Consider the following 14,448-nt stretch of genomic DNA (forward strand, 5'->3'; position numbering starts at 1 on the left):
GTCAACCTGGACCCTATTTTCCAATTTTGTTGTGACTAAGTGACTGATGGGAACAACAATCTTTAAAATTGGTCCAGTATTAAGGAAGTGTGCTGCAGTCGGCAGCGGCAAAACAAGCTACAATGTAAGATAATAGGGCCATTGTCCAGCTTGTATTTACCTTCACAAAAGGGCTTGTTTTGCCACTGACGGACTCAGATTTGACCTTTACCTAAACCTAATTGAGACCTTTTTTGTTTAACTAGAAACAGCTTGTAAATCGCTAGCGCTAAACCCACCAGACTATTTAAAAAGCAATGCTTTTAGCGTGTATGGAGCAAACATATTTTCACATGTAAATCGGTAAACTGTGTTTATTTCAACCAAAACTAGCGTTGTGATGGTTGGAAAAGTAATAACGACCCAAAATAGACTTTCATAGTTTTATTTTTGTTTCTGTTGACTTTGAATGGAGAGCATTTCATGATGCTAAAATTATTGGTTATTTACATGGAGTCTGGTGGGTTTAGCAATGTACGATTTTGCGGATGTTTTTATGTTTAAATAAAGGATCTTACTCTTCAACAGAAAGGTCCACCTCCTTAGAATCCTTTAATTAATGTTGTCCGACACTTAAAATATTAATCTGAGTCTGTCAATTGCAAAACTAATTTGTTTGTGAGGGTAACTTCAAGCTTTGCAATTGCCCCATAACTTACATTGCAAGCTGTTTTGCTGCTGCCGACTGCAGCGATCTTGCTTAATACTGGACCAATTTCAAGGATTGTTGTTCCCACCAGTCACACAAACATAAAACATAGGAAAATAGTGTCCAGGTTGAAAAAAAACGGTAGTTAACCTTTAAGTCGACACCTCTTTTCTGGCAGGTGCGTCGGAAAAGGCAAAGGTTACCAGCAATATTTGTTAAAAAAAGTCCCACACAATGTCCATTTCGCCTTGCAAATTCTTTATATCACAATGTTTTGATCACACAGAATTCACCAGAGGAAGGTCTGTGTGACTGAAAAGTAAAAGATTATGCAAGATAGAAATAAAGATAAAAGATTTGCAAGGTGCAATCGACTTCTTTAAGAAAAACAGTTACCCTTTAGCTAAGAAATCAGTTGTAAATTAAACTTCTGCAATCCAAATCACACATGTATAATAAGCAACTTGTACTTAAAGTATCAAAAGTAAACATTGATACGAAGAGAAAAAATCCTGTGACTGATAGTATAGTATTAAATATGACATCTGACAGATGACAGCTGTTAACTCTGGACACCCACACAGGTGTTTTCAGTCATTCTGTCTGATTAGACTCTGCTCAGGTTGAAGCTGGGCCAGCGCTTAGATGGGAGCTTATTAGGTCACAAATTCTTTCTACCAAAAAAGAATGATAAAGCTGTCATCTGTCCTGCCCTAACAGGTGCAACAGCACTAACAGGGGACTCAGGAAGATGTCATTCAATCAGTCTAACCACACCCACACAGTCCTGGGAAAGGGTCAAAACAGCCACATCAACTGAAAACACCTTTGTGGGTGTTTAGGGCCTTGTTTTTCTATACTACTTTATATAACATTTGGCCACTGGTGTCCAGAGGGTAACCAGATAAATCAAGTTCTCTTACAAAGAATAATATATTTTTGGACTTAAAACCCCTGAGAAGTTTGGAGGGAAAATATTTAAACTGTTGGAAATCTGAGAAAGAGCCCCAATTGGACACAGCTTTTTTTTTGTGAAGGGTCACAAGCCAAAAAGGTTGAGAACCAATGGTTTAATAAAAGGGACTACAGGTAAAAATGAGATTTTTTGCTAACTCTGGCACATTTACATTTTAAATGTAAACAAAACAATGTCAATTGATCTGCATCCCTTTAAAAAAGAATCTTTAACAAGGCATTTTATATTATAAGCGTATTATCTGTTATTTATTTTAAATGCTATTCTGAAAGGTATATTACAGCAATAATTGTAGTGGAATAGAAGTATAGAGTATTGTAAAAATAAGTAATACCCAAGTAATGAACAAGTACCTCAAAATTGTACTTAACACCAATGAGGATAGATTCTCATAATACAATGGGGGCACTAAAAACATCAACTTTCTTACACAAACACCCTCCTCCTGTTTGTGGGCCACATTGTTAGTGCTGAGTCATATTTATGCAAGCTGCTATTGGTGAGCTACATGCGTCTGGCTAACCTCCTACTGTATTTCTGTGCAGCTCGGATTAATCCCGTGGCCCTAACCTTTCCCTCTCGCTGCGGAGAGAGCAATTTGCCTGATTCTGTCGTCGCCGTGGGTGGCTCTCCTCCCGATGACATCTCCTGCTGTGCTCCTAGCATCGGAGGCCGGCGCGATCCCCGAGGGGTGATCAAGATGCCAAAAAAAAGCTCACCAACACCTGCCACTGTGAGCGTTGTGCTGATTAAGGGAGAACTTTGACTCTCAGCCGACAAGAGCAGAAGGAGAGGGGGAGTGAGAGAGGTAGACAGCGAGGGATGGAGGAAGCTAGCGGGTGTGTTGGGGCTCAGGGGGCAACAGTCTTGTTATGCTGACAGCATGGCCAAAGTCACGACACTCCGCCGCTTTGTTGAAGCGTTCCATTTGCATGAGACACCAACATTTTACTATTGTATCTGTCTATAAGTGCTGTCTGTCGACAGTTCTTAGTTCTTGAAACTACTGTGTGATGCAGAGAGGTTAGGGATTCAAGGGCCTGTGCATGAGCTGCTCTAGTTCACACTTGGTAAATTGGCCCGTAATCCCGGTGAGAACATGCTTCAGCTGCTTGTACATCCAGACAGTGGCTTTTATGTGCTTTTAAGGGAGTCTCCTCCAGATGATATTCTTAATGAGCCTCAGAGGAAGCCCTTGTCATCATTAGATGTTCTGCTCGGACTGCTTCCGACTCGACCCCGCCGCTCCGGTTTGATAGACAGAGGGGATGAAACAGCTCGGCCAATGAGGCTGTGGGGTAGGCGGTTCTGCCTGTTAGAGGGCAAGAGACCCAGCGTTGACCCTGTCAGCAATGACCAACCCTGATTAAGCACATGCAGAGAGAGTCTAATGACCCCACAATGGCCTTAGATAGGAGCAGAGAGAACAGAGACAATGTGAATGACATAATTTGTTCAAGGCTACCCTTTGTTTTAACTTTTACTTCCTTTAGCATATCCTCTGTTGGATTCAGGAAAGGACACAAGTCTGGAAACAGTCAGTTGTGATTTAGCTGAGACTTTATGAACAGCAAATATATGTATATCTGTTTGTTTGGCTCAGTCAAAGTGTAGGCTCACCAGCAAAGTAAGAACGTGGCAATTATTTTCAGCAACTAAAATAAGTATTAAAGAATATTGACTATTTCTTGTACTTTCATGACCATTGCCCTCCATGTTTTCTCTATGTGCTTCCCTGTTCTTAATTAACTCCTTCTATTACTGATTCAACGACACAGATCCCTTTTCCTTTACAGGATTACAATTACATACTAATCACTGTTTGCAGCCTTTTCTGTGTTTGTGTAAGCTTCTAATCACTGTGTTCTGTTTTTGGGGGGGCTCCATGCTGAGATTCATTAAGGAACAGTGCTCCCCCACCTCCACCCTCTGAACCGAACGGGTTCCAGGATGCCACTAGGAGACTGCTGGTAAGATCTGTTGATTGTAACTCATTAAGCTGAGGTAATTAGGGCCTGTTAGATAAGTTTATCAGGATTTGGTGACATCTTTCTCACATTTCTGTTGTGAAGATGCCACCATGTGAAATAACCATTAACGGTTATTATGCCTTGGTGCAAAGCACAAAGGCCTAGAGTAATAAAATGTTTTACAGCAAGCTTAGAGACGTCTAAGTCAGGCGATGTATCTTCTCTCAATAGTACATGTAATTGGACAATGTATGAATTTGTAATAAGCAAATTAGTATGCCTGAAGTAAAGGATAAGAATATACCATGACTGGAGAATAATAAAATTAGTATATACTATTTTTTTTGACAGGACATTGCATTGGCTTACATTCAGCAAGTCAAATAGATTTAAAGGATCTACTGTGAAATGCAATTAATGCAGTCAATTTGTTGATTAAAAAAGAACCCATTATTACTTACTTAAATGGTCAGTGCATGAAAAGAAACAAAGTCTCCTACCATTTATATAGACTTGGTTGTGATTATTTTTGCAAAGTGGAATGCATTTTATACTTCAGTAATTTGAATTTTGCCATTTTGGGCTATACATGGTCAGGGGAGGTTACGGGGAAAACGTAATTACAAAAGCTAGTCATGCCTAACAAAACAGTGCTCGGAGCCTGTACGACTATTGCTGCTGAGCGACCCTTTTTGTCACTCCCATTATTCATAGTCTGTGCGAAACCGGCAGGAATTAGTTTATTGTAATTCTAGAACAGAATAATGTTATGGGGGTATAGCTATAAGAGACAGAAATAGTGACTGAGACTGAGGTATTTGTGTTCACACTCTAATTGAGAAGGAGTAAGGTTAGACTCTGCAATACCCACTCCACTCATTTTGTTCCATTTGGCTTAAAGTCTCCCTCTTCACCTTAGAAAGATCTTTACAACTTGAGTGTGCCTTGAGCATCCATCACACAAATATGTGCATTCAAGCAAAGTTGTATGTAAAGGGACATACATCTACTGGAGGTAATATACTATTTCAATCAATGGTTTACTTTAAAGGAGTGACACCTTCTGAGGTGACGTTCAACTTGAACAGCTACCCCAACTTAAATTATTTGTTTAATCCATTGTGTGTAATTATGGTATGCAATGGTAATATTAGCTGGAAAGAATTTAAATCCCTATTGCCCTTAACCCTTGTATTGTCTTCACTTCCGGGACCCTCTCGTATCCCTCGGGTCAAATTGACCCGTGACTTATTTGGGGTTTTAAAAACAATTCAGAAATAAAATTTTACTTCAGAATCTATTAACAAACATTGCCTTTATCTCAATTTCAAACAATTGCGAGAACATACATGTTTAGGGAATGCAATCAGTCTCTACTAGAACAATTGTTACAATTACAATTCTAATTCATGTTAAAAATCCACAATGAAAAAAACCTACCCAGAATAATTTTCTGAATTTAATCAGGAAGACATGTTTTTCACAGAAAATAAGGTAAGACTATTGATTTTCCGGTAGAATAAAAGTTATACTTTGAAATGGATCAATTTCAGAATACCATACAAGGGTTAATGCCTTAACTCCCAAGATTAAAAAGAGTTAAGGACTCCAGATGGAATACATGTACCTTGATAGAAACGGCCGGTGTACATTCAATCGGCAGCAGCACACTCATATTTGAATATTTTTCTTTCTTTATTGAAAGACAAACAACTTTAGACATAACAGGGGCAACACACTCAAAAATGTAATATAATTAGATAGAACAGGAAAACTCACCGCATTATTGGATAGAGGCAGAAATGCCCGACTTGGGTACATGCCATCTGTCGCTGGGAATCAATCAATTGCCTCAACCCTATTACACCATCCAAATGAACGAGGAGAGAGACAGAAGGGAGGCAGTGAGGACAACTGTAGCCTCCTTCTGACCAACTTTACACAGCTTAGTGCCTCTTAGAATCTCTTCAATTTATTGTCATGCAACATCCTGCCTCCAATTCATGAGGAAATGACACACCTGATCTCAAAATGAGATCCAATGCAATCCATCAACTATATGTCAATCACACAAATATTTTTGTCTTTGACTTCACCAGCACAAATTCCCCGAAACTATGCAGACACAACTTTGCCCACAGAGTACACATCTGAATCAAACCATCCTCCATGCTACTGTAAGTGCTGGGGGTTGTGCTGTAATGCATGGACCCCGGGGATGGCTTTGTAGTGTCTCGGTAGGACCCAAACCGAAACGCAAACTTAATGAGCAAGACAGGTAGATATAAAAAGTTGTTTCCACCATAATCACGCTAAAGGGGCCGTCGAGATCAGGTAAAGAAAACAGTATAAGATTGGCAATCAACAACAGTTTACAGACAGCAAGCATGGTGGAATTGAAGGCCTAAAAGTCCTAAAAGGGACAATCTTAAAGGAATAGTTCAATGTGTGGTTATTCTCATTTTTGTGGAAAGTTTAACGAGAATTTCAATAGTACTGTCATATATATAGTAAATATAAGGCCACAGTCCATTACTTTAGCTTTGCACAAAGACCAGAAACACAGAAACACAGCTAGCCTTGCTCTACCTAAAGGTAAAAAAAAAACTGTCTTCGAGCAGCTCTAAAAGCCCACTTATTCATTTGTCCTTTCTCATTTGCTAGGCTCTTGTTCTTGGCCATTGATCTTTTGCTTTAACAATTGGATAGCTGGACACAGGTCACACAAACAGTGATTTTCAGAGCTGGCCAGCTCTGAGGATACCATGTGGACAGGTGTGGAACCACTGGGCCAGAAAATACAAACAGTAGTGACCTAGTCATCTTGTGACTGAAAGCTTGGCATAATCAATACATACATATAATATATATTGGTATTGGCGTTCTTACAAAACAACATACAATTGTGAATGCCTTGATCTTCTGATACTAATTCACCCAGGATTTTCAGTATGTCATGCAATCAAGTTATGCATAGCTTCTCCTTACAGTTTACACAATTGTATTTGCCAAAGTCACTGTTTGATTGTGCACCTTTTGTATATTTTCCTGTTTGGACAAAATTGTAACCTACATTCAGCTCTTGTATACTAACTGCCAAAACAACATTTTATAAAGATTTATTATATAGTGTAGCATGCGATGTGGTTTTGGAGGAGAAGACAGACATAAGCAAAAGGAGACAGTTCAGTGCATGTGTACAGTAAGTGTGTCCACTTAGATGGATAAGGCTCTCATCAAACCGCATGAGTGTGCTCACACTGAGTTAATTGAAAAAGAGGAAAACTCTGCCTCAAGCTGATAAACAGCAACATTAATTGCCTTCATTTGGCTTGAAAGTCACTAGTACTCCTTCTTCTCTCTCTTATCTCTGTGTATTTATGTCTCTTCCGTGAGAAAATCATAATTGAACAGTATTTTTTGTTGTGACACATGCACTCTGACTCTGCTCAGCAAATACCAGGTTGCCTCCTCCTTCAGGCCCAGAAAGTTCCACATGAGAAGCAGGAGTTGACGTCTAACGGCATTTGTTGTCTAAATGGTAGAAATAGCTGTAATTCACCATGCCACTGCATTGACCTTATTAGACAGTGAACAATAGCACTTTTTTGGACTTCCTCTAGGCCAATGTCAGGCCCTTGATGATATATAATACCACTTGGCAGGCAAGTTAATTATAAGCTGGCCCCTAACACTTGGCGTCTGAGAAGCCCGCCATCTGAAGGCAATGTGACTGCGGTGGTGTGTCTGTGTGTCTATATGTGTGTGGGCAGTGAGGAAGCAGGGTAGCACTGTTATCCAAACTGTCAGAGTCACTTTCAAAAGAGTTGGTGAGACACGATCGGTGCCCACACCTCTTACACATACACACTCATGCACACTGACTGTACACACTGCTGCAGATGCTACTACACAAATGCAGTTATTAAAATGCAAGCTGTAACAGGATGCTGCCCGCGCACACTAAGACATACGGTTTATTACGGCAAATGTGCAATGCAACTATGGTTTGTATGTGTTATTTACAGTGGGGCTCGAAAGTTTGGGCACCCCAGGTAAAAATTTGTATCAATGTGCACAAAGAAGCCAAGAAAAAAATTTAAAAATCTCTAAAAGGCATCAAATGACAGATTAGACATTCGTATAATATGTCACAAAAAGTTAGATTTTATTTCCATCGTTTACACTTTCAAAATAACAGAAAAACAAAAAAAAAAGGCGTCTACAAAAGGGAAATATTTGGAACATAAAGGGTGGATGAATGTCATTAATATTATGTTATTACAAAATTAACATAACTATATTACATTATACATTACATATTACATCAAACTATTCCTTGTTATTACCTTGGTAATTAAGAGTTATTATATGTGTTACCTTTTCATCACCTTATTAACCCAGTATTACGTATTATTACTGTAATTTATTACCCTGTTATTACCTTGGTAATTACGTGTTATTACCTATGTATTACCTCTCTTTTCATACTGTTACCTCACTATTACCATGTTTTTACCGTGGGGGAATTTACAGTGCTACCTCAATATTTCTAAATTCTCCTTTAAATTCAGAGAATTGATCCATCTGTTCCTCATTGTATAATACATAGCCTATGTATGAGTGAGATTTCAAGGACATGTTGTAATTAGATTGACCAGATTACATAGATTACATTTTAATGATTTATGTGATCTAATTTATTGCTCATCAACTGATTACTAAAACAAAAACAAAAATCCAGACAGCAATGCCAACAAGTGTAGTATCTCATTATCTCAACAATATCCATTACATTTATGGATTGAAATTATATCTATTATGTATGGATTTTTCCGTAAAAAAACAAGTATGAGTTTGGGATACGCTTATGTGTTTCTGGCCAGCTTTACTTCTAAGCTCACACTGTACTTATGTCTTTAGAACAACAACTAATCTCCCTCTCAAACGGACATGATTTACAGGAGCTAACAGCGAGAGAACCAAGTTTGGCTTTGCCTGTAACAAGCCGAGCCATCTCCCCCTTGTCTTCCATCAATCTGACAGTCAACATCGCTTCAATAAACCTGGCCCCATCTAGACTTACTCTTGCAGATTTAATTCAAACAGCTGTTCAGTCCGTACTTCAGATGCCCTGAGCACTTCCACTGAGGAATGGGAAGTGAGGCGGGTGGAGATGGTGTTGGGGGGGGCCTCGTGCCTGTCTGGAGAATGCCTTCTGGAGTCGTGGGAGGAGGTGACCTCAAGGCATACGAGGATGTCAACTGCTAGTTAGCTACACATTTTGGGCTGTTTTGTTTCTAACTCTCACACAAATTGCTATGGCCTGAACAGCAGTGGCGACGAAAAAAAAAAAGTAATCCATTTTACTCCAGCTCTGAATTTTGAAATTGCAGGATATTTGTTTTAGATGTGTTTAATTAATTTGATTGCAAGATTGTGTGGAGTTATTCTCAATATTGTCTTTAGGACCCCATCATCCCAATCAGATGAGCTCACAGAGGCCTACATTATCAACACCAACTGTCATGTTTCAAACTTTTTGATTTCTTTTAAAGTGGATTTTAAAATACATAACAGTACATACAAGTGGATATTGTTTGGATGTTTCTTTCATACTGTATAGCATGTTTCAACCATTTCCTTATTATAGTTTTAGCTATCAGCCGTTTATTTATTACTTTTTGCTATTTCAACAGTTTACCCATTAGGTCTAGCTAGCCATTTATCCATTACTTTAGCTAAGCATTTAAAATCTTTATCCATTACTTTTAGCTATCTGTTTCAAAACTGTCTTCATGACCTTGAGCGATTTCAACTGTTCATTTGTTAGCTAACATTTTCAATTGTTTTTCCATTATTATATATTTTTTTAAAGATTATTTTTAAGTTTTCGGCCTTCATTTTTGGCAGGACAGCTGAAACCATGAAAGGGGAGAGAGAGGGGGAAGGACATGCAGCAAAGGGCAGCAGGTCAGAGTCGAACCCGGGCCTGCCACATTGAGGAGTAAACCTCTTCATATGGGCGCCCGCTCTACCAACTGATCTGTCCGGGCGCCCAGTTTATCCATTATTATAACTAACCATTACAACCAAATGGTCACTATTTTCAACTATAGCTATCTATCAACTTCATTATTTGCCTAACTGTTACATGGGCTTTTTGAAGTAACTATTTCAACAGTTTAACTCTTAGGCTATTTTTGGCACATTATTTCAAATGTTAGATGACATGACCATTACTTATTTAAATATTCTGCTGGCTTCATTGTTAACTAGTTTGCATGCAGACTCTTTGGCAAAACAGTCTTAAAGCTACTTTTACACCGTCCTGACAATTGTCTAAACCTGCAAGATTGAAAAAAGCAAAGCCTTTTTGTAAGCGGTTGACCAAAGATAGGTGGTTACCGCCAGAAGTTCGGTACGCCGAACAAAGTAGTGCGGCACAGCAAAATCATTGCACCTTCTTGTGGCCGAAAACCGCTTCGTACCTGTACCGCCATGATCAAAACCGTTTCCCCTCTGCTGTTCTCCCGTCATTTAAATGACTGCAGGCAACAAGTTATTGGGCGGCGGTGTGTACTCTGTGGTCAACCTACAGTGCTGAGCTGGTAGCTTAGTGGTTCCGTTTTATAATCACAATTCAATGTTAATATTCCTCCTACTGTAAACACAGAAACGTTTTTTATTCAAAGTACCACTTGTAGATTTTTAATAAGTTGAACTACTCTACCATATTTCCACACAGCCCCTGTTGCATATCAGAGTACATCAGTGAGTTTAGGCTGCATCAGCTCATGTATTTGTTGTGCCTCATCTACCATCTTGCCTCAGCTCTGACCATGCCCCTCAGTGGGTGGGCAGGCGTGTTGTGTGTGTGTGTGTGTGTGTGTGTGTGTGTGTGTGTGTGTCCTCCGCAGTCCAACAGGCAGAACGGGGCTCACAGAGCAGATTGCCTGGCTGCTAAAGAGGTGCTGAGGCCTGTGGTGCTCCCACCCTCCCTTCACCCACCCATTGGAGCTCTGCAGATGCCCAGGTACAGTTGGGGCCCTTGCGCACACAAGCCCCTGCCAGTAGACGGGACGGGTGGAAGGCGAAGTGACAAGCACGGCCCCACGCTGGTCTCCAAGCTGTCCCGCAGATCTGCTCCTTCAATTTACTTTTTAGATCTCTCTCTCGCAATGTCTTCTACACACTATGTCCTTTTTTGCCCCAAATGGGATTGAGAAGGAAATGTGGAAGCGAGGGACAGATAGACGGGAGGGCAGGGGGAGGGAAGGAGGCCCAGTGTGAAAGAATTGTGTTGACAGTGGGAGAGCCGGAACAGAACGGTGAATGCCCTTCATTATGAACAGTTGGAGGCCGCGCGTGGCAGGCCACATCTGTCTCCCTAATGTTTGTGTGTATTTCTTATTTTTTTGATCGTTTTGCTCTTTCCTCTTATTCCAACCATTCTTGAAACACTTCTCATCATTGCCGCTTTATAACCATTTCTTTATTACAATACCCTTAATGGAAATAGCCACCATTCACTGTGGCTAAACTAATTTGCTGTGAATACTTATTTTATTCCCGTCTTTTTTTCGCCCATTGTTTCTCAGAAAATGACAAATGGATGGCTGGACGGTGCCTCTGTCTAATGTAATGTAATGAATTCTGATTAGAGTAGAAGGGATTGCATTGACTAAATTACCCATTGCAGTGTTTCAAATGTTCACCGTGGTCAATCACATTGCAGTATCCATCCAGTATGCATGAAAATCAAGTTTTAAAAAGCTGAGAAAAAAGCAATGACTGGAAATCCTGATTATTATGGAATAATGCCAGAAATAAGGAACAGAGAGACTGGCAGAAGCACAAACAGAAAAATACAAGAGAAGGTGAAAATGGCAGAAAGGACATGCATAGTGTGAGCACAAACCCATTTTGGCTGTGAATTGCCACTTTTGTTTGGCATGACCTCAGGCAGGGACAGTAGCATGATGGGGCTTATGGTGACTAACCTTATGACAGGAGATGTCAGAGCTCTGTGGTGAAACAGCACATATGGACTAGCTGCTACAGCGAGCCAACTGTCATGATGCGAGGAAGTTAACTTGTGTAGAGAGGACACACACTATGAAAGAGAAAGATACTGTCCATCTATCTATGTATGGTTACTCTTTTTAAGTACTTTTAGTTTTGTGCTAATTCACTTTTAGATCAACGTTTGTTTCTGTTTAGTTTTACTTTGTTTTTAAAAGGTACATTCTTCTGAAATAACCAGATTTTGCACTGAATTATAAGCCAGAAAGCGCATGCATCACACATTGCACAAAAGGAATGTTTGCTGTAATTTTGGTTAGTTAAGTACTTTTAGTTTTGTGCTAATTCACTTTTAGATCAACGTTTGTTTCTGTTTAGTTTTACTTTGTTTTTAAAAGGTACATTCTTCTGAAATAACCAGATTTTGCACTGAATTATAAGCCAGAAAGCGCATGCATCACACATTGCACAAAAGGAATGTTTGCTGTAATTTTGGTTAGTTTTGCTTTTCAAATTTTGGTTAAATTGGTTTTGCTGATCACAGATTTGTCTCAGAGAACTTCTTTGTTGAGCAATAGTGGTAGTTCATGTGCTCTTATAATACAATAAAAAGACTGGTCGGGGGATGTGTTCAATATGTTTGCTAATTGAGTCATACATTTAGATTTTAGCTTTGCTAGCAGCATGGCCAAAGCAACATGTCTTTTTCAGTCCACCCCTTTACAACTATTGGGTGGATGCTATAAAATTGGGTCCACATGATTAAGTTTCCCAGAGGATGACGCCCATTGACTTTGTTGATCCCTCTGACTGCAACTCAAGTGCAGGTTGTAATGTGTGGTTTAGTGTGAAAAGCTCTCAAACAGCCCATTGGATTGATTGCCATAAAAATTTGGTTCAGACAGCGATGCCACCTTCAGGATGAATTGTAATAATTTGGTGATTCCTTAACATTTGAGCAGGTCAAAATTTAAATTTTTCCAATCTCAGCCTCAGCTGTAATTGGTGTTTTAATGTTGTGCTAATTAGCAAATGATAGCATGGTAACATGCTTAGCAAAAATGGTGAATGTGATAAACACAACAACTTCAGTGGGTTTATTTTAAAAGTTTATTGCAGAGGCTATTTCGTTACGAATGTATTCTGAGGCAATGTAGGTGTTGCATTTACCCTATGTATGCCCACTTTGTGTTATTAAATACGAAATAGAGTGGTGAGAATTCATCAAGACAAAAACATGGGCATGGCCCCGTGTATTTAATTAGATTTCAGTAAATTTGAGAGAAGAGATCCTAGTGCAGCACTAACTCCATTAGATGAAAAGTAAGCTCTGCGTGAGAATGAGTACTATAAGGTGAAGCATGCTCTCTGTCAATTGACACCGAATTAAACTATTCATTTCAAGGATTTTTATTGAAAAACGTGTTCTCCTAAAAGGTCAATATGCCTAATCTTAAATTAATTTGTGCACATACTGTCACTAATGAAAATGAAATGAATTGTTTGGATTTGATGGATGTCAAAGAGAACTGACCCTACCTATGATGTTTCCACTTGTGTCGGTAGCCGCACTGTACACACCTTGACCCACTCTTTCTCAGTGGGCGCTTGCACGCTGATTGGTCTACCAAGGTTTCGGACTAACTTAAAAAAAAGTTGACTGGCTTGTCCAGCCCTCTCCACATCCATTTGGATTGAGCTCTTCATATACTCTTAATGGTATAATTGAATCTTCAACTAAAATGTGTGATCAAAGTCAACCATTTGCTGCGAAAATTGCTCATACTGGCGGAAAAGATCAAGTGGCAGACATCACGTATAACGTAAGTACATGAAAACTCTCACACAAAAACACACACACACACACACAAACACACACACACACACGTACTATACATGGACACATTCCACACATGACATACAGACTGGTATGTGCATTCATACCCTTGCGGGCAATTATGCACTCCACCAAACACACATGTAGAGTGTAGGTACGAACATAGGACACATAGACAGATTGGCACAGACAGGTATACAGAAGGATATTCACACACATGCTGGGAGCCAGTACGGAGACGCCCCACAGATTTGGCATCCTCTTGACCCCTCCCGAGGGCACTTAAAAGGCTTGATGACAATCTCCCCCTCCCTCTTTTTGATCTTCCTTCCCTCCCTCCATCTCTGTCTCTACCTCCCTCCCTCCTTCTGTCCTAGCTTTGGCCTCTGTCCAGACAACCAATCACATTGATGGCTTTGTTTTCAACTCTGTCAACCCCTTTTTCCCCCACCATCGCATCACTTCCTCCTGCAGTGTGGGTAACATCCAGGAATCCAGGGCTGACGAGCCCAAAGAGATGTTTTGGGAGACTGCCAGCACTGCCAAGCCAAATTGAGACCAAACCTCACACTGGCGCTCAATCAAGGAAGAAAAACTATGATGGGATGGTGTTGTCACTGCTTTGAGCTGTACAATTAAGTTTAAGATGATTTTAAAAGTTTTCAGTCTATAGATGTATCTGCTATTTGTTGTTATTATTAAACCGTATAACTATCCCATTAAACCTATAGGTGTAATGGGATAGTTGTACGGTTATGATAAATATTTCTAAATTAACAGTATGTGTCTACTTTTAAGTGAAATAGATCTCCACAGTTCCCCTCAGCATTACAGAGCTTTTTCACATCTTTCAGCTCATTGTTTTAGATTTATGACCAGCAACTAAATTGTTTTGATTCATCAGTGTAGTTTTGCAGGTGCAGCAACCAGCTGTTTTCAGAGAAAAAGGTTT

This window comes from Etheostoma spectabile, chromosome 19, assembly GCF_008692095.1.
Source record: "Etheostoma spectabile isolate EspeVRDwgs_2016 chromosome 19, UIUC_Espe_1.0, whole genome shotgun sequence".
Taxonomy (NCBI): Eukaryota; Metazoa; Chordata; class Actinopteri; order Perciformes; family Percidae; genus Etheostoma; species Etheostoma spectabile.